The sequence below is a fragment of the Parasteatoda tepidariorum genome, chromosome 6 (genome assembly GCF_982258835.1).
Source record: "Parasteatoda tepidariorum strain Cologne lab strain chromosome 6, Ptep-v5.0, whole genome shotgun sequence".
In the NCBI taxonomy this organism is placed as follows: domain Eukaryota; kingdom Metazoa; phylum Arthropoda; class Arachnida; order Araneae; family Theridiidae; genus Parasteatoda; species Parasteatoda tepidariorum.
Window position 1 is genome coordinate 54,135,545 of NC_141760.1, and position 22,770 is coordinate 54,158,314.

At 29.1% G+C, this 22,770-nt stretch overlaps 1 protein-coding gene and 1 long non-coding RNA gene across 4 annotated transcripts in view; both read left to right on the forward strand.

Annotated features, from left to right (window-relative positions):
• The window catches only part of LOC107438610 (diacylglycerol kinase delta), a 99,139-nt gene that overhangs the window by 2,670 nt on the left and 73,699 nt on the right, over positions 1-22,770 (forward strand). The gene's annotated exons all lie outside the window — the stretch shown is intronic.
• Positions 3,466-6,471, forward strand: LOC147808034 (uncharacterized). Its single transcript, XR_015434645.1, has 2 exons — positions 3,466-3,606; positions 6,072-6,471. It is a non-coding gene; the product is annotated as an uncharacterized LOC147808034 (long non-coding RNA).

The following is a 22,770-nucleotide window of genomic DNA, read 5'->3' on the forward strand; positions in this document are numbered from 1 at the left end:
GAAAGAAAAATAATTAATCAAAATTGTTAAGTCACTCTTATCAAGTGGTAACAAGTTGTTCAATCTTGCATGTCAAGCTCGGAATTCATGGGAAGAAAAATATCTACTCTCAGCCTCTATAACAAAATCTATACTGTTCTTATAGTATTGAACAATACTGTTCATTTAAGACAATAGGTTTTGGCGGTGTATAAAATTCTAAATAACATTTTAGAAATTGTGTTAAAGTGTAACAGTGTTTTCCCTTTGTATAAAAGAATTGTTTTCCTTCATTACCTGCTGATTGCTCTTCCAACAAAAATTTTCCCTTGCTAGTATGACAACTTGGTTATTTTTCATGTTTAGTTATTTTTTACATTAGGAAAGCACAGTGTTAAACTGGCATTTATGTACCTCACATTGCTATCTAGGCAAGTGAAGTTCTGTTCCATGTAGTTTTTCATGCTGAATCAAATGTTGAATTCAATACAAGACTAAGTCTTGTATTGAATTCAACATTTGATATATATTTAGAATATTAAAACTCCAACATATTTAGAATATTAAAACTTAAAAAAAAAACTGGAATCTTGCCATATTTTAGAAAGTATGTTCTTAATAATTTTTGTTAAGAGAGTGTTCGAATGTTTGGACCCCTTAATGCTGGTTTAACTGTTTGTGTCTTCTGCCATATCTCAAGAAGTTTTTACATGAATCAAAAATTTTTTTGTTTATCAAAATAGAAGAAAAGAATATTTTTTATAAATTTTAAGGTTTATAATTAAATACGTTATTTTAAAGAATGCAATTTTAAATGACAAAACAAATTTTAAGAATTGGTCAAATGGTTCTTGAAAATCAGTTTTTTACTTTACGGCTTCTTTTAAATGTTATTACTCGAAAACTGTTCCATCGATTTTGCATTTTACTATCCTTTAAATATTATTACTCAAAAACTGCTTTATCGATTTTGTATTTGCTATTATAATTATGTGCAAAAATGTTTTGATTTACTTAAAAATGTTTCGAAATATGGCGAAAATGGCAAAAAGTAAAGTTTGCAATGACTTTCTTCCTCTTTCCTCACAAAATTATTGAAACCATATATATGATAGATTTTAGCTACCCCTTTGATTTGAGGTTCAGAAATCCAACACTTGTCTGAGAATAGTAAGAACATAAAAATTAAAATGATATTGGGTCCTTCACTTCTACTCATGACCTGAAACACTTTAGTTTTCATTGAAATATCAGGATGTGGTTAAGTTCAGAAATTATTTGTCATTTTTTTATGCTTTTTATTCTAGCTCATTGGTAGATAAAAATAGTTTAACAATTATATGAACTTTGTGCCCATAAGATCTTCCACGGATTTCAAATAGATTTTATGTTACAAAAACAGTTACATTTTCCCCCCAAAACATTTCTGAGTAAATTTAGATGTATGGCAAAAGGCACTATTCCTTCTGAAATGTCCACTTAGTAATAGCACTACCTTTATAAAGATCGAAACTGTATCAGATAATCATATAGCATATTGTGAAGAGTTCATACCACCTCAAATATTCCATCCTGTATCCTCCCGAGACCATTGTGGATCTTTTTTTTTTATCACTTTCGCAAAATATAGTTGAAATTGTTCGTAGTTTCACAAAATATAGTTTATATTTTTTCTTAGATTATTGAAATTGAGCAGATATTAATAAAATGTAGGTTTAATTAAATTTAAAATTTACAAATGGTACATTAGGTGTTTTCACAATGAATTTTGAATACAATTACTTAAAAATTTTAAATTATGTCTTTTTCTTTAAAATTGCACCGTTTTTGATAGTGGTCTTATTATTTCGAGGCTTCCACTTTCGGCATCTTTAATTTTTGGCTAAATTTATTATTTTCTTTTCCGTGAATTTTTTTTCCTTTTGTACTAAACAAAAATTTTGATCTAGTATCAATGAACATCTCTATATCTTTCTGAAAAGATAAAAAATAAAAGGGTCACTTTATCAGATGAGAGAAATAATACTTGGTAATTTTTATAGATTTTCTTTTAAAAAATGTCTTTCTATAATATTATGCAATTTATGGTTTTGAGTAACTAATAAAAACTACTCATTTATCTGTTTTTTAGATTTTTGAAATTTAATTTCGTTACTTTTTAAATTAATAAAAAACCGGTTTTGATGACGCAAAACTTTGAGGATTTAGTTAATTTTGTCAAACACAAAGATATTAATCAAAAATCTAAAAACTGATAAATGTATAAATTACTTTTCGAAAAATGTTGATTGTAGAATTATATATTGGTATAATTTTATCTGAAAAAAGGAATAAATAATCCCAAATTCCGTTCACCTTATATCTCAAGTTTTGATAGGATTATGACCTTTTATTTTGCATGTTTCAAAAGATACTGTCGAACAGAATAAATATCCACCATTAGATTATTTATGAAAATTAAATAAGAAGGTAGTAGTTTAAATAAGAAGGTAGTAGTAGTTTATATACGTTCCACTAGAATTGCACAAGTAGCAATTGGCTATGGTCTGGGGAAAGACCCCAGAGGATGATCCGAAGAAATGCTATCACTATTTTTATGCTCTGCAGAGGGTCACCCACCCGCTCTCTGACTGCTGCCAGTGATGCTCGATTTCGGCGTCCCTGGGAACCGTATTTTCACAATCAGTTAGTTCACTGTATGCCGCGATGGCTCAGGGGATAGAGCTTTCGCCTTCCAATGAGGCGAACCGGGTTCGAATCCCAGTCGATACGAATTCCGCATCCGCCTTGCACCGACCACAGTTCTGACGTGAAATATTCTCAGTCGTAGATGGCTAATGGGTTAGAGTACCCCTTCCGTCAGGCTAACCCTGGGAGGTAATCGTGGTCTTTCTCTCCATGTAACGCAAATGCGGGCTAGCTCCATCAAAAAGTTCTCCAAGAACGCAAATTTCTCCCAATACTCGACGTAAGAGTTCCCTTGGCATCTGGGTTGAATTCAAAATTACAAGGCTACGGAGTTGAACAATAGTAGTAGTAAACTCATAAAATTGGGTCGGTTGTTCAACGACGGTTATAAAATCAGTTCACTGTGGGACTATATGAAAAGGAATTAAAAGGGAAAATTCAAAATATGCATTTATTGTAAATAAAAATGAATAAAAGCATATTTTGTATTTTTCCTTTCTCTCCACCTTTTCCACAGTACGATAGTAGAGTTCGGTCGGAAGGAAGGAAGGACTCTTTAATCTACTTAACCCTTAACCCGTTATGTACACTCTAAAAACTGTACCTCTGATTTCAGAGGCACAGGCTAAATGTACCGTGTATTTTCTCGCGTAAGAGGCACATAACTAATGTGCCTTTAAAAATGAGAGGCACCACAACAAATTAAAGGTACCAAAGCAAACGCCAGTCAATGCGCGGTACAAAAAGACTTTCGTGCCTCTGAAATTCGCTTCATTTCTTTTTCTTCGGTACGATCATGTAACGGAGAACAAGCGCATGCGCACATCAGTGAAAAATTTTATGACGAAATACGTTTTCTGTCCCCTCGCATCCACGCTACCGATGGAAGAAGTTTTCTACAAATGTGCTCTATTGATGTTATAAAAATGCTTGAATTTGGTAAGTTTAATACTTGTATCTTATTTTTATATTAATTCCTAAGTAACGACGGCATCTTTTTTATTAATACATTTCAATTTTTATTAGTGAATTATTAATGCTACAAATCTTATAAAAATGTTTAAGCGAGAGAGCTAACCCTAGTTATGTTTACATTTCTGTTGTAGTTGTATTATTTATGTTTTATCATTATAATATTAAGAGGAATGTTTTTAAAGTGCCCTATATTTGTTCTGTAGTGTTTGATTATAATTTTGTATGAGGTTTTCAATGTGGCGATTGCTATGAATAAGAAATCATTTTTATTTGAAATACCAATTTGCTTTTTTGTTTATCTTAGTTTACATTCGAGAGCTATCACAGAAATTCTCTCACAGAATGATTGAATAATTTAAAAAACAACGAAGAATGTTTTCGAATTTTTATTATAATTATGAAAAGTATACTTTCAATCATTAGCTATTTTAGAAAACAATTGACATTGATATCTAATTATAATTATTTCAAACTGTTACTAAACTTACAATTGATATAAACCTGAAGAAAAAAATAAGATTATGCTTTATTTATATTTTAAATATGGTGTAAGCATGGGAGAAAAAGGCAATCTTCTAATGATTTATAAATTTTTAATTAGTTATTATTTTTTTTGAAAAAGTACTAATGTTTAAAAATGTTTTATTCTAACATCACAGCTTTCAGTGTATAATTTCAAATTTTAGTTTTGAATTTATGACTCAAAATAGATAACATGGGATATATAATTATTTATGACTGTGAAATTCGTTTTAAAAATTTTAGCATTTCAAATTGAAATTTAATTTATTTGATTTTTAAAAAGGATTAATAGCTTGCTCCAGGGTGCTCTTGTGGCACAGCTGGTTAAATTATCTTTCACACTGCTTATTAGAGAACTAGGGTAATGAGTTAGATCCTGGCAATGTATAAAACAACTGGCGTGTATACTTTGCATATAAATTATGCCACAAGTGAAAGTTCTCTCATTGGTTATCATGCAGAAGATTCAAACGAGCTAGCTCAAGCGGAGTCCACTTTATGTGACCAGTATCAAAATTACATGGCATTTTAACCATGGCCGTTAAAAAGTAAAGCCCTAGAAATAGGATTTTTGGTCATGGTTGAGTGATGGGCGGTGATGAGTACCTTGCTCTTTGTTTAAAATAATATAATGCCAAGTACTTAACAGCTTGAACTTTTTAAAAAATATTAAAGTATTGTTAACTAGAGCAGTTTAATTTACATAATTTTGATATCAATAACTATATATAAAAAATAAAAAAATTATTTGCATAACATTCATTGGATCACAAATGGATTAGATATGCAGAATCGCTGTTGTGTCACTGGCATTTTCCAAGATAAATTCTTAATGCTTTATCGATATATACTGAATAATTTATTAAAAAAATATTTGGTACTTCATATTCAATGCTCAACACTTTATACTCCATGTTTTCTTGCTACGAAAAGCTACCTAGTAAAACTTTCTAATTCAGCATCAGTGATAATAATTTTTAAGAAACTTTTTTTTATTTTTTATTGTTATTGCTACCTTACCTGTGTTACTTAGAATAACATTATCAAAAAACTTTTTTTAATCTATAACTAATGCTTTTCCTGAACTGTAGTAAAAAAAATATGAAGCGAAGCAATTTTGATAATATTTAGAAAGAAAATATATTGATTGTAAGGATTGATATGTGTATAAACTTGATGCAGTGAAATTGTTTGTTTTTTTTTTTTTTTTTTTTTTGCTATCTGAAAGGCAATTTAATGTTTGTGTAATCTAAATTTATATTATTAGTATAACTAAATGATTAATAGTTTTTTTTTTGCTGTTACTTTGTCTTGACTCTGTTCCAGTAAATGCAAAAAAATGTTTTTAATTATTAAATATTTTTATAAATAATAATTATTTTTATAAATAATTACTTTTCGATTTACATTTGAATTTTCTTTGTTGACTCCAATTTTGTTTTGTGTTAAAAACAATCCTTGCACTTTCTTATGTATTTAAGCTTAGATAGATTTACACTTTTTTTTTTCTTTAACATGTTGAATGCCACACTAATTTTCATGGCTTGCCCGTCTGGCCAAAATGATTTTTTCAGTATATTCATTTTAGTAATAATAATAATATAAAAAAAATTAGAGCATTAAAAATTTGTTCGAATTATGTGTTTCGAATAATCGAGGTTTCGCCGTTCATCGGTGACCCCAGTGGCGCTACGAAAAATCTCAGCACCAGTCACCGGTGACCCCTATGGCATTCAACGTGTTAAATTAGTTCAATAATATTATATATAAAAATTATTTTAGCTAAACCTATTCTTAATGTAATAAAATCTTCATGAATGTATTTGTGTACATTGTGATAGAAACTTTTAACTACTTATTCAAATAAAATACTCTTACATTGATAAGTCCTGTTTTAAATGTTCTAGCCGAGCTGAATGCATGATAAAACACTTACATGGAGAGGAAAACCACTAAGCCTGCTACAGTTAGTCTGGCGTCCAGGGGACTCAAACCCATGATCCAACTACCTCTGAGGATATTTTACATCAGCACTGTGGTCAATGCTAAACTATAAATAATGTGGATGCTGTGGGAAGGATTTGATCAGGCCTCCTCTGCAAATGCTTTGCCCATGTACCTCCCCCAGCAAAGTGTTTAACTTGAGCATTTTTTCTTCCGGATACAACCTTTAAATGTCCGTTGCTATTTCTCCGAATTATTGTGATTCTGTATTAATAACTAGTGAAAACTAAAAGAAAGAAAAATGTGTGTCATTTGATTTTTTTCAAAATTTGGAAAATGTTTTAATAAAAGTTCTCTGCGAAACATGTGGACTTTTTTTTATAAGAGTCTGCATTAAACGAATCTTACCATCTCCAAGTAAAATTGACTTACAGTTGTTCCACTCTGTAAAGCAAATTTATCTATATGTTATCACCTTTTACTATGATATTTTATTTTCTCATTATAGTGCTAATTTTTTTTAATTTTGTTTTATTTTGAACTGTAATTTTTGTAAATTTGGTTTAGGCTATTCTCACTGGTTAAATTACTCATTGTATTAAGTATGTTTGCCATTATAATTTTGCTTCCAGTGTTGTGTTTTCTTTTTTTACCAGCACTTTTTCTTTATTGACCTTTAATTATGATATTACTATATATATATATATATATATATATATATATATATATATATATATATATATATATATACATAGCCTATACTAAGTATTTCAAATTATTTGCCAGATTTTAAAATTCTTAGCCAAAGGAAAATGTTAGAAATTTTTTATGATAGATTTTTTCTGTAGGAAACTTTTAAACATAATACAAATTTATTATAAATTAATTATTTTATAAAAATGCAAATAGAAATTTAGAGTCATTTTGCTGTTGGGGAGGAGTAAACGTGCAATGAATGGGGAAGAGATTGAAAAATGCAGATGTTTTATCGTGTTTGAGGGGAGGAAATAAACATAGATTGAGGTTTATTTTTGGCAACGTATTAGATTAGTGTAGTAATATAAAGATAAACCTGAAACGACGCTATGTTCTGCGTTATTAAGTTAGTGCATATATTATTGTCATGAAAAAATATTTTTCTGCTAAAATAATCTGCATCTTGTTTTTCGTTTGAAAACAGCTTTCGCCAATACTTTCCCCCAAAAGGGAACAAGGTCTTTTTTCTTCAATTGTAAACTAGCCATTGTACATTTTCTCTATGGATTAGTTTTATTTTGTACATTAGATTGTTGTAATCAAGTTTAAGTTAAAATAATTTTTATTTTAATAATATTTATAAAACAAATGCATGTTTAATGATTGGGGATAAAAATGCGGAATTTCACAATTTTTAAAATACTATAAAAAATAAAAATTCTGAAACAAGCTTTCAAAAAAAATTGCAAAATGCTTTTCATATATTCAGAGCTCAAATAAAATTGTCAATTAAATAATATTAAGTGCAGTTAGTTCCAGGGTTTGTTGATTTAAATCAGCTTGATTTAAATCACGATTTAAATCATGATTTAAATCAAATGATTTTTTTAAAAAAATCATTGATTTAAATCAACTAATTTTTTTTTATATATATTGATTATAAAAGTTAAAAAACAGTGTTTTAAATTATTGATACTTTTATTATTTTCTTTTCTTAGTTTCAAAATTTATTTTAAATAAATTGTTGCATTAATTAATTTTAGTTAACGAAATTACTTTCTTTCTTGGTGTGTGTTAAATTCCAACATATTGAAAATTACAATTTTAAAAGTCTTTTGATTCTTGAGATTGAAAGCACAGATTAAAGTAAACATTTAAAGCTGTCTTAATATAGACTTGCATAGCTGTAGAAAGTAATTATTAAACATGAATTTTTTCAAAAAATAATGTAAATATTGTTAATTAAAATTCTACCGTTTGAAAGAAAAAGCATGGAATTAAAATCTACATTATATTTATTGGTGGAAAATGTATATTTTTGAAGCTTTTTCAAAAGCATATTAAAAAGAAAATACCCAATTTGCCAAAAATAGAAAGAAAAGAAAAAGGCCAATAAATTCAGATATTTTTTTCCTGATATAGTGTCATTCTTCCCTTTCAAACTCTATTTGAAACAGTAGGGTTATTAACTGGTATTTTTGCTCATAATATGTTTACAGTATCTTTGACATCTGATTTTCTATAACGAAATTTTGTGGAAAAAAATTCCTATGAGTACATAGATTTTTAAAAAAAAAATATTTTTAGCTTAACGTATCTATTTTGATATAGAATTAAAAGTGAATATTTTAATATAAAAATATATAGATTAAATATTTATTTTTTGATGAATGACTACATTTATAAACACAATCTGTTACATTTATTTTGTCATTTTAAAAATCAAACGGAAAAAAAAGGAAATTTTAAATTAAGATTATGGTTTGCTAATTGAAACTCTGTTTGAATAGTTAAAGTACAGGGGTCTGTCCAAGTGAAATTTACTACCGTTTACTGGTACCTACACAACTTTAGGAAAAACGGTAGAACAATTCCACAAAATACTTTTTTCTCAACATTTTATTTTTGTGTCTCGTAAGAAAAGATAAATCCAAATTTTTAATTTTCAAAAATTATGTCTACATTTTCACAAAATAGTTATCTTTGAAAAACCTAGACAGACTACTAAAGTATTCTTTAAATTTTCTATTTGAACTAGTCCTTAAATTTCAATCATGCATTTGTTTCAAAATGGTTGCTATGCATTCAAAGCTATGTATTATAATGAAAAATTATTTTAGTAAGTTAAAATATTGTTATAATATAGTTTTATTATTAATTTTGATTAAGCATTTATAAAGTTTTTTTAATCATAAATTAAAGTTCTTACAGTGTATTTGAATAAAAATCAAAAAAATCTGATTTAAATCAAAAAAATCTGATTTTTTTAAAAAAAATCAAAAAAATCACGAACTTGGGTTAGTTCTAAAAAAATTGAAAGCTAATGTTCCCAAAATGGGAATGATGGCGCCTAATGGGTTAATATGCTTCGCCAAAATCAGGCTTTTAAAAAAAAATTCATTTCAATAGAAAGAAATCTTTGATTTTACACTTGTAAAGTCATTTGATTAAACATATTTGATGTTATAAAACATACAAATTGTTCAAAATCTACATCTATAATTTTAAAATATTGTGAAAGTTCTATATTTTTCCATATTTGTGTGCAACTGTTACTAAATTATGTAATATTGTTCTTTATGTGTGAAAATAAAAGATATTAGATTTCATGATATTTAGTGTTTAATTTTGATTCTTATAAAGCTATTTTATTAAATCTCTAAATATTTAAAAAATATCTAAATTTATAAGAAATTTCCATTTTGAGGATAACTTTTTGGAAAAAAATCCATGAATTATATTGACTTGGAATAAACAGAAATAAATATTATTTTTTTATACCTATATCTGATTAGAAAAACATCATTGAAATTGTTGAAGTATCATTAAACGCTACATAATTAAAGAAATTGTGTAAATTTACATATTTTATAATTGCCTATGAAAAAGCCTTAGATGGAATCCCTTGAGATGATCACCTCAAGTGGCCAATATTCAAAGAATTCAGAAATATTTTTCATTAAGAATTATTATAATTAATATCTTGGTAATAGTGTAAACCCCTTTTTATATGAAGTGCAAGCAAATTACAAATAGGTAAAAAAAAAAGTGTGTTCAAATCTGGTAAATAACAGGTTTTGGTACCACTAAATGCTTATTTCAATGAGTGGTTCATAAAAGCAAAATCTAAGGTACAATGTACTTTTCAAGCTAAGAGGTACATCTGATTTTGCCTCTGAAATCAGAGGTTCATTGTGCCTTTCATTTTTAAAGGCACGTTGTGCCCTTAAAATTCAGAGGCACAAACGATCCAAATGTGCCTCTGAAATCAGAGGTACATTGTGCCTTTCATTTTTAAAGGCACGTTGTGCCCTTAAAATTCAGAGGCACAAACGATCCAAATGTGCCTCTGAAATCAGCGGTACAGTTTTTAGAGTGTATAGTTTCATCAGTTGTTTCGAATTCGGTATTTTCGGTTGTTAATGCATTATGTTGAGTGATTTACCAATAATTATGTAATTTTATATATCTTATCATTTATGTATCATCATTATTATTTACTGTGTTTCTTCCAAATTTAATTTGTTCCATTAAAAATTTATTTTAAATTTCTATTTTTTAAAAATTAATATTGATTTTAGTTTTACGTATATGACTTGATTTTTGACACGAAATAAATTTTCGTTTAGTTGAAAGCCTGCGTCTTGTTATCGGTAATCTGAAAAATTCCTTTACATGATTTAGTTAAGGTCAAACTTCGTCAATCATATTGTGTCATGAAATTTTGCTTTTACTTCATTTTTGTTCGTTCCTGTGAATAAATATGCCGCTGCATTTGTTCATAGGAATATGTCGCCGACTTCCGCTGGAACAATGACAAAGGGTGAACGTTATTTCTGTTCTCATAAATAACATCTTTATGCGTTTGCGGCGAGAATGAAGAGGAAATTCTGCAGCTGTTTCCTGCATTCGGTGAGCATTATGAGTTAAGTTAGAGTGCGGGCATTAATATCTAATTGCTTGGTTACCTAAATGTCACAATAGCATTGATTTAAAACACTAATAATGTTCTTACATTTGAGTTTTAAACATTGAACGATTTAAAAACAACAGTGTTAAATGAGGTTTTTACTTTCAAAATTGTGCTTATTTCAGAGAAAAATTTAGTGTATCAAATAAAATAAAAAATCTTTGCATGTTGAAAATTATACATTTTATGGATAAAAACTAACATTCGAAATGTCACGCACATATATTGATATTTGGTACGCAGTTAAACAAAAGAATTTCATGAGAGGGCATTTTTGTTTACCCATTTTGCGCATTTCGAAGTGATTATGTATGAAAACTTAAATTCATAATGCATCCTGAAAGATGTGGGAGGCAATTATACCGTTTGAACTGTTCCATTTTATATTTCCTTTCTGGTTATCGATAGACGTCAAGGGGCTTATCTTAACATAAGCATGGGTTTCACGACCCCAAATTGCATTAGTGGCGCTTAGTTTCTAAGTCTCTCTTGTTATTGTGTCAGACATAGTTTTTAGCATCATTTAATTTTGGTACCTTAAATTAAAAATTCTGTTTTCTTAAATAAATTCGAAATTTAAAGCGCAAATAGTTTATATCTAAAATACACCGGGAATATTTCCGTATCCTAATCTGTGGCAGAATAATCACAAAGTCTTGGCAACTTCCGTGCAGCGGCCCGCGAGAGATCACAGAAAGGGACCAAAAAAATTGCAGGTTTAAAATCTATTTAGCACCTTAACGATTGTAATGGGAGCAACATATCAGGATACGGAAATACCCCCAATACATCGAAGATATATCTTGCAGTAAAAATTATTTAACGTGAGTATTTACTATTGCGGATGGGGCATCAATAGTTTTAATAAAAGGAAAACGTAGAGAAATTGTTTAAGACAAAATTTTCATTCGTGTTTCCATTTTCATTATTTGACTCTCATTTCATTCTTTGAACAAATCATAGTATTAAAGCCTCAGGAGATAGATCTCTCGTTTTCCAATGAGCTGACTCGAATCCCAGCTATGGCTGGTCGATATAAATTCTACACCCGGTTCGCACCGACCATAGTGCAATATTTTCAGTGGTAGACTGGTCATGGGTAAGTCTGTTTACCGCCAAACTGATCGTGGATGGTTTTCGAGATTTTCTTCATGTAATGCAAATACGGGTTAGTTCCAACAAAAAATTTCTCCACGAAGGCAAATTTGTCCCAATCGACAAGTTCCCTTGTCTTCTGGATTGGGATCAAAATTACAAGGTAACGGAGTTGATCATTGGTTGTCGTAAACTCAAAATTGGATCGGCTGTTCTACAACGGTTATTAAAAAGAAGAAAAAAAACTTTAAAGATTTCCTTCTTCTCAAATTACTAATTGTTTTCTTCCAAGTGAGGTTCTTCCTCCCCTTTCCCTTCTCTAAGAATGTAGCGAAAAATAAATAAAATGCTGCAATATTGAGAAACGAAGTATAAAGTTCCAGTTGTATAAGAATTCTTACCTTTTTTATTTGTGTGATTAAATCGTTCTTTCTCTTGAAATAGGAGCATTAACTTTGAAGGATTGATTTGAACAAAACGGTTGACAACTAAGATAGTATATATCGATTTGACAAATTATGTTTCAGAAATAACATTCAAATGTGTGTAATCATTCGTGTTTTTACTGCGTGTATAATATTTGCGTGTTTTTATTATTTTATAATTGCGTATCAAAAAGTTATCGATTATTCATTCAGATATGTGGCATAGCCGTTCAATTCTTTAATCGGTTTATCATTCACTGCATCAAAATTCTATTTTTAGCGCAGTTCTTTCATGTTTGACTTTTATAACACCTGTCATTTCTGAATCATATTTGTCATCTCAATTCGGTGCAACAGCCTCTCATTATGGGGAATTTCGTGCTATTTGCATGTTGGGTGGTATTTGGGAGAGCAAAGAATCTTTTTAGTTGTTTCTCCAATTTATTTTACGGTCATGAAATCGATATCTCTTTACACTAAGGTGAAATTTATTAAGGTTGTGATTGATATGGAGTATTTAATTATATTGCCGATTTTAATTTTATTATTTAGTCAAATATATATTCTAATTTTTATAAAATAATACGTAATTTGAATACTTGTGAGTTCAATTGAGTGAAAATTTTATTACCGGCGTTGAACAGCTTATGCAATATTCAACTCCATAGCCTTGTAATTTTGAACCCAGCCCAGAAGATAAGGGAACTCCTGGATTAAGCATTGGGACAAACTAGTCTTCGTGGTGGACTTATTGATGGAATTAACCCGCATTTGCGTGATTTCGCATGGAGAGTGAAAACGCGTAAACTTCCCACAGTTAGCCCTACTTCAAGGGGATTCTAACCCGTAATCCATCTACCACCGAGGATATTTTACGCCAGTCAGCGATCGGTGCTAATCGGGAGCATAATTCGTATCAACCAGCCACCTCTAAGATTCGAACCTGGGATACCTCATTGGGAGGCATGCGCTCTATTCCCTGAGCAACCACGGTTCCTTCTTAAAATTTTTTTAGATACATTGGAAATCTAATGTAACTGGAATAGGTCTAGGTCTAATTTTTATTAAAGGCTAGGAGATATACTTCGCTGCTCGCTGCCGTTTAGCAACTTCTTCGATAGTTTTGCTATCATCTGCGTCTTACGTCTAAAACAAATTATTCTTTAATAATAAAAAGATTAACATAATAAGCAGATAAAAGTAACAAATAATTCACTGGGGAAGAAAGCAATAATTAAATTAATATTCTTCTATGATGGCTTCACATGTCTGTATCTTATTTTAATTGAATTAAATTAAATTAAGTTTTTTTTCTTTTAAATTGAGTTACATATCACGTGATTAACTCTCCTGTTGTTGTTTCTTTCATTTGCAGGGCCTAGGATAAAAAAAAAGGATAAAAAGTGGAATTTCATTTTTTATGCATATTTTTTTGCAAAGACTAGTGCGGAAATTTTTAAAAATTTGCTTTTTTAACTACATTGATCCCTAACTCAGTAGTACTTGCTTTTAAGATAATAGTTATAGCCTTATAAATAAAATTCTCAAAGGATTTTTTGTTTTAGGCGATATAAATTTTTTCACAGTGTTTATCTTATATGGAAAAATGGATTATTTTTACCTAAAAAGAAAATAATGGTTTTGTTAGTTAATTATGATGTTGTTGAAAATAAAGTTTTTGCACATAACAAAACAAATAAACTAGTTTTTTTTTAAAGATTTTATATTAATATTTTAAAAACCTGTTGTCGAAACTAGTCAGATACCTTAAAGAAATGTAATAAACGGGCACTCAACCTTCTTATTAAAGTTAAGTAAAAACATTGATTTGAATCCTTAAACTGTATAGTTACTCTTTCTTAAATTTTACTATTTAAAATAACTAAAAGGAAAAGAAATAGGATTTGTTGGAAGAAAAATAATCTATTTCTTATTTCCCATGCTAGATATAAGTTGTCAGCTAAGAACTCAAAATGTTAAGTGGACTATCATTTTTTCCATAACGAGGTCGAAATGATGAATTTGATTTCATAGCATTTTTTTCCTTTTATTTTTTACGCTGAGGAGTTTTAGTACTTCGCATATAAGATAGTGAAATTTTATTTCTCTCTTAATTTTTCGTTTATGTTTTTTATTGCATTCCTTAACGGAAGTGGGTTATTTATTTTATTTTTTTCTGTTTTATTTCCTTGATATCTCTTACGTTAATAAACAGGAATCTTCAGTTCCTTATAAGGAGGGAAATTGAAATCCACGAATAATTGTCATTTAACTTTTTTATTGCTGCAATAAATAATTTGTGACTGCGTTAGGTTTGCTGTTTATTATTTAATGAAATGCAGTTTGATAGTGTTAAGATATTAGTTTACACACGCAAGTAAGTTATTAGTTTATTGCAAAAGTTGTTTACGATCATTGTAGAACGAAATGTGTATTTAAAGTGTAAATTAAATGTAGATATAAAAAAAAAAAAAATTCACCCGTTTCACTTGCGATTCACCATTTTCAGTATCTATTGCATAACTATTTTTAAAAAAAAATTTCGTTGAAAGTTTATTGAGCAGTATATTTAAGATTATAGCATAAATGAAGAATTTAGTGGAAGGACCCAGAAACTGACATTTTTTAAAAAATTGAAATTTTCGGGAAAGTTCTTAATTTAGTCTTATTAAATCTAAATAATTCATTTATACTGCTAAATCTATTTCTGTAGATACTTAGTGGAAGAATCAGGTAAGTGACATTATATGAGTATTGTTTGGGTGGAAGAACCAGGTAAGTGACATGGAAATCACTCTTTTGGGAATCCTAGAAAATCACTAGTTTAGTATCGAACAATAAGAAGCAGGCAGTTCAAAGTTATTATAGAGAAACGGGAAAACATGAAACAGCATCTTCCGTATATTAAGGAGTAATGTAGATTGGCTTACGAATCAATAGTTATGAAATAGATAGAAAAAAAATAGCCCTTAAATGGCTTCAACATGTAGTATTATTGTTTCTGGTTCGCACACTTTGTGTTTCAGACACACTACCCTGTTAATGAAATTAATATTTTTTTCAAAGCTAGGTCCGGTTGAAAATAAGTATTATTTTGTGGTTATGCAACTTGTTCAGCGTCTTATTCTTACTAGTTGAATATTTGTGCTTCTTATTGGTTGAAAAAAAAACTAAATCAATAAATGTGTAGTGATCTGATGCACGTAAACTCTGTCGAGTCGCAAAGTCCTCCGTGTTCCCATAACAAATCAATACCTCTGGGGGTACTGATCCGGGAGTTTCCTTATCTTCTGGATTGGTTCAAAATTACAAGGCTACGGAGTTGAACATCAGTAGTCGTAAACCCAAAATTGGGTCGGCTGTTCAACGACGGTTATAAAATAAAAATAGAACAATTGCTATGGAGCCGTGGTGGCTCAGGGGATAGAGCGTTCGCCTTCCAATGTAGTGAACCGGGGTTCGATCCCGGCGATAGCTGGTGGATACGAATTCCGCACCCGGCTTGCACCAACCACAGTGACGTGAAATATCCTCAGTGGTAGACGGATTATGGCTTAGAGTTCCATTGCCGCCAGGCTAACCGTGGGAGGTTCTCTTGGTCTTCCTCTCCATGTAACTCAGATGCGGGTTAGTTCCATCAAAAAGTCCTCCACGAAGGCAAATTTCTCCCAATACTTAATCAAGGAGTTCCCTTGTCTTCTGGATTGGGTTCAAAATTACAAGGCTACGTAGTTGACCATTTGTAGTCGTAAATCCAAAAATTGGGTCGGCTGTTTGACAGACGGTTATAAAATAAAATGAAACAATTGATATGGCTCAGCGGAATCTTATTAATTCTAGATGTGAACGAGTCAGTGAGATTGATAACATTTTAGTTTGTTTACTTTATTTTGACCTCTGAGATCGCATTGCTGATGCGAATCATACTTTGCTAGAGACAGATCGGAATTCCGTTGGCATCGGGCTAACGATTAGAGATTTTCGTCTTTTTAATCTCCATTTTGCTCAAAATGTTAATTAGTTGTACTTAAAAAAAATTCTTCCTTGAAAGGGAATGTGATCGAATTCTTTAAGCAAGAGTATTTCTTGTTTACTAGGTTCAAGGAAAAGAAGTTGAAAGTGAAAACATTTGCTAATCCACTGAGTGTGTGGATTGGCTGTTTAACGCAGAAAATTTGTGAAGTGGTGATCTAAAGTATAAAGAAAAATAAGTCTCGTAACTTATCAAGATAGTGATGTTTAAGACGATAGAGGAAAAAAATACCCGTTACAATTTCATAAACATTTTTATATACATTATAAAAAGTGCTTTTTTTTGTTCCGAGAAACTATTTTTTTCAATGAAAAAAATTGAAAATAATCAATGCTCTTCAACAGCTATAGAAATTTTTTGTATTAAAACTAATAAAACTACTTTTGTTCAGTCTTGGAAATATCTTCAGAAGTAACAAAATGACAAAACATTTTATCTGCGTTATTGAAAAGAATTCTTTTTTTAACTTAATAATTACCAAATTCTTGTCACTTTATGTAAGAAATACTGGTAATTTCTGCTTTGAGAATGTTGAGCTCACACTGCCTCTGAATAGTCAAACAAGGCTATATAAAACTTGATGCCAGTTAGTTCAATATTGAGGTTACTAAAAAAAATTTCGTGAATATAAGCCTAAATTGAAAAATATTTAAATTCCTCCATTAAACTAGCAGCTGTTAAGCACAAAATCATTAAAAATCCTTCTTTTTGAAAGAGTTTGGCTTAAATAAATATACTCCCAAAAATTTTAAGAGTTTTGTCATGTCTTCAAAATAAAGAAGTAAAAAATTCAACGAAGTAACAAAAATGGAGAACGTAAAAACTTTAAAGCTTATTTACACAAATTCACAAAAATGTCACTCACCTGGTTCTTCCACTAAGCTCTTTAAATAAAATAGCAATAGCAAGTATAGCAATTAAATTTGAAGCATAAATGCTGCTTACGGACTAATTTATGCAATGCAAAACTAAATCCACGTTAGTTTACAAATTGGTAATTTGAAATAATAAAATAAAAAATCATTCCATTTTTTTATTTATTTATTTTGTTTATTTACATTACTCGAAACTTACAAGGGAAACTAGGGAAGTGTGATTCGCCAATTTTGAAATAAACTAGTGGGATGTATGCCTTATGAGGAATAATTTTAGGGGACAACATTCGTTTCGGCCCATAGAAGGTCCTATGAGAGATAAAAAATAATTCAATATATAGAAAAATCGGTATTTTATTATTTCAATGCAGACTATTACTTATTGTAATTGTCTCTTACTCCAATTAGTTTTGTGGTGTATTCACGTACTATATAATGCATATTTATTGTCAAAATTGATTTCGAAAATTTTATATATCTGTAGTTTTTCAGTGAAACCCGTTAGGTTAAATTAAAAAAAAATTGACATCAAATTTTTTAAATTTTTTTTCTCCAAAAAACTTTCCAAATTAATTGGAGTATGTAATTGCAAATCAATTAATTAATTAATTATTAATTAACGATTTATTAATAAAAATTAATAATTAATTAACGATTAATTAATAATTAATTTTCTGATTAATTTATTAATTAGCAAATTAATTAATTATCCAATTAATTACAAATTAATTGGATTATGAGACAATTACAATAACTAATAGTCTGCATTGAAGTAATAAAATATCGATTTTTCTGTATATTGAATTATTTTTTATCTCTCACAGGACCTTCTATGGGCCGAAACGAATGTTAATTAATTTATTAAGTAGCAAATTAATTAATTATCCAATTAATTACAAATTAATTGGATTATGAGACAATTACAATAACTAATAGTCTGCATTGAAGTAATAAAATATCGATTTTTCTGTATATTGAATTATTTTTTATCTCTCACAGGACCTTCTATGGGCCGAAACGAATGTTAATTAATTTATTAAGTAGCAAATTAATTAATTATCCAATTAATTACAAATTAATTGGATTATGAGACAATTACAATAACTAATAGTCTGCATTGAAGTAATAAAATATCGATTTTTCTATATGTTGAAATATTTTTTATCTCTCACAGGACCTTCTATGGGCCGAAGCGAATGTTGCCCCCCTAAAATTATTCGTCATAAGGCATACATCCCACTAGTTTATTTCAAAATTGGCGAGTCACACTTCCCTAGTTTCCCTTGTTAGTATTTTTCTCACATTACTGTTAACTGCTATAATCCTTGTTCCAATAAAATGATTGATGTCTAATTTTTTAATAAAGAATTCTAAAATAAATAAATAAGCTTAAAATATATTAAATTTTAAAAATGAGTTAATTTTGCTGCTTGTAAAATTTTTATTTAATTGTTATGCCATCCTTAATATCAATGAGTTTTTATGATCCTTTAAAAAAAAAAAAAAAAAAAAGATTTTATTGTTTAATATTAAGTTTTTGATCCATTCTAAAAATTGCTAGTTTCTTAAATATTCTTATAATTAGCTGCTTTAAAGCAGCCAGAATAAAGAGCAAATTTCAATTTCCACTAACTAATTAAAATAACCCCAACATTGTCTCTTATAATAAAAACATTTAAAAATATTTTTTTCTCTTAGTAGTAACAACGTTTATAATAGCATAAAAACTACGTTTAACACTCGATCTTAAAATAATGTTTTCTAAATGAATCTATTTACATGGTTGGTGATGGAAAACAGTTATGCAACAATTCTCTGTTTATAATCGTTTGTTTATGATGTCAGAAGATAATGATCGGATGGTATTTATTTTAAGTCTCACAAAAGTTTTCCTCGTGAACTTGAAGAATCGCATTTATCGAACGTTATTATTATGTGACAAATGATTTCTTACTCGTTTATCATTTTGTTATCTTATTTATATTTTAAAATAGCTGATTAGAACTGAACTTCATTATCTTTAAAAAATATTTATTTCTGAAGTACCAGGAAGAATTGTTATTAAGATTGTTATAATCTTAAGTTTTACTAAAATTTGAATGAGTCCATCTGAAAGTTTTTAGTTTCTATTTAGATCTTTCATATGTCAGGGGTCTGTCCAGACATTTTGTAAAAGGTCCGTTTTTCGTGAAATTGTGAAAAAATTACTCACATTCTTTCAATCAGGGTCCGCTTTTATGAATTTGTGCAAATAGGGTCCGTTATTGCAACAAAAAATTTTTTTTCATAGAGTTTTTAAATTGTAAAGACATACATGATAATGTTCCACACTGTAAAATTATAATTAAAAAAATTAAATTTTAAAAAATAAACAACAATTGCTGCTTCTAAATCAGAGATGCAACATACAAATATTTGGTATTTAGCCTATACTGCTGAACGCAGAATATTCATTTCGGACGAATAATGGAAGAAGCGTCTGCCGAAGACAAAACTTAATTCGTTTACATCCATCTTTCCTGTTTTCTGCCCTGGAAAGGGTTTATTCGATTGACAAAATAATAATGAAGATAAAAAAATTTTTGAAGGGTCCGTTTTTAAGTTAAAATATTTTGTGAAGGGTCCGTTTTTAAGTTAAAATATTTTGTGAAGGGTCCGTTTTTATGGAAAGATATTTTGTGAAGGGTCCGTTAACGGACCCAAATTTCTTCTAAACAGACCCCTGTATGTAGTCCTTTCTAAAGTGCAATAATTTTAAATTTAGACCTCATTGTCATAAATTTGTATTCATAGTGTATATATCTCCATTCAAAATTGCAAGGATACTGAGGTAAAGTATAAAACCCTAAATCCAGTACGTAGAGCTGTTTATCGACTATGATTTAAAAAATGAAGATTAGTAATCTTAAAGAGAACGTGGATCACTTTACCTTGAAATGTTATAGTTCCATCTGACCTAGACAAATTAAACGACATTGTGCTTCGTGACATTTAAACGAGAGCTCTCATAAATTATTTACCGCCTGCTCTTCAATATTAGATGATACCTAATTTTAATTTACCTAAAGCTATTACTTTATTCTGTATATCATGGTTCTATCTCGTCTCTGTTTTTTTTTTTTTACCGAATTCTTTTCCTCTTTTACTAAGACGTTTTCAATGTGAAGATTTAATCTTTATTTTTTCATCACTGAAATTAAATTTTACCACAAAGAATCAAAAACATAAATGTATTTCGAAATAAAATCAAATTAATCGATTTCAATAAATATATTTTAATCCAGTATTGGTGTAAAATTTTTTTTGCTAACTTATTCTTACTTTGTTACGAGAATTATTATTTTTTTATGGGAAGCAACTGAAAGAAAGTGTCTATATTCTTATAGTTTTTTGTATCACGTTATCAGTAATAATTTAATTGTTTAATACGTGCAAAAAACAGACTGCTTTCATTTGAGACAAAGTAAATATCGCACCTAATGAAAACAAATTGCGACCTTTGTGGTGAACTTATATTTAAAACTAGTTTAGCACTTTTCGTGAACTGGACAGTCCCGCTGTGTACTGATCTGAAAGACACGATTCCCAGTTGAACACCGAAGTCAAGCATCACTGACAGCGGTCAGTAAGCGGGTGGGTGACCACTTTGATCAGCCTACGTAGAATCCGAGAGTGCGCGGTAATGGTTCTCGCTAAACTGTTCTACCGTAAAGTGCTCGACTTCGCACGCAGGTCGTCAGACTACCAAAGCAGGGGAAACGTCCCCCCTGCAGAGAATCAAAATTGCGATGGCTTGTTATCGGATCATCCTTAGGGATGATCCGATTAGGATGTTTCCCAGACCGTCGCCAATAGCCCATTGTGCAGCTCTAATGCGACGTAAATAAAATACCTACCTACCTACCTTAGGAATATTGATAAAAAATGTCTGTTAAATGTCCCTGGTAAAAGAGAGAACAGTTGTAATATTTTCCAGCGGATAATTTTTTTTTCTTTGTGAACGTTTTATTTGGTTGTTAGCAAGTTTTGATTCTCCTTATATTTCAGCTCCAATTGTAAAAATAAAGTAAAAGATCATCTTAGTTTTCAAACTCAGCAGATTTTATTGGAATTTAAAAAGTTTTTTTGTTATCTAATGTAGAATACAAAGTTTCCAACACAAGTGAATAAACTATTTTTTTTTAGTCTGTTTTAAAGAAATATAATTGTATTCTTACCTGTTTATTTTTTTATTTATTACATTTTTCTACATATATTTTAAAAAATTTGATATTTTTCTGTAGTGAATTTGTTTGTTTTTTAAAGTCATCTTATATGCTTCTTGCTGTTTTATCAGTTTATACGAATATCGATTAAAACGAGAAAAAAAATGCTACTTTTTGACTGCATTTTTATTAAAATTAGCAAAAATTTGTCGGAATTAGGAATTAAATTTGATAGTAACCGTTTACATAATAATTTTGTTCACAAAAATAAATAAATGCTGCTCTAAAATAGGTGAAAATGTGGCTTGTCATTTCAAGTACTTTCAGTGTCCAATAAAGAAATTATTTCTATAAATATTTGTGAAGAATATTATTGAAATGTAGCTTTTTATGTTATCAATTATCTGATTTACTTATGAGCTTACAAAACATGCAGTCAAGTATTAATAAAAACAATTAAATAAAAACAGTGCGTAAACATTGTTTTATATTAACTTTTAATTACGAAAAACATGTCAGGAAATGAGTCAATTCTAAGTTTTTGATTACAACTAATTCCGAGCTCCTTCAGAGGTTAAAAAAGATAATTTATTTCTTAGGAAATCATTCTAATTGATTTTTTTTCCTAATTTCCTACAGATTTTTTTCGTTTGCGTAAGAATTTAACTACAAACAAACAATTGTCGTTATTTTGCAATGCCTTGATTTGAAACTTTTATTTTTTCAAAATTCTATTTGTTGATTTTATCAGGAAGTGATTCGATTATCACTTTTTATCAGTTTATTTGTGTTATAATGTCTATTGTTCGAAACTAATGCGTATCTTCCATTGCTCATTAATTTTTGTACGTAAAGTTTGTTTTATATTTCAAATTCTCAATTCGTTACAAGAATTTTTTATTTTTCTGTCCCTCTTATTTCATACTGAAAATTATTGTGTTTTTTATTACTCAAAATCGTGTTGTCATCCTTTTAATTAAAATATCTCTATTAATCAAAGTCTATTTTGAAGTTTTTTCTCCTTCCTAATTGTATTTTGTTTCTCTTTTCAATTTCAATAATACGCTGTTTTAATTCTGCTACACAATCCACAAAATAAATAAAAGAACACAATTTTTTTTAAAGTTGCAAATAAACATTTGGTTTTCTTGCTGAAGTTGGTTACTTTAGTTCCGCTGAAGAAATCTAAAATATGTAATTTTCGTTGTTTCATTCTTTTTTTCATTATAACTTTAGTATAATTCAGTCTGTTTATCATAACTTAAAAATCTGTTTTAACGAAACAGGTTGTACAAATATATATTTATATATATATACAAAGACAGATGATAAAGATAAATGAAAAGAGAAAAAAAATATTAAA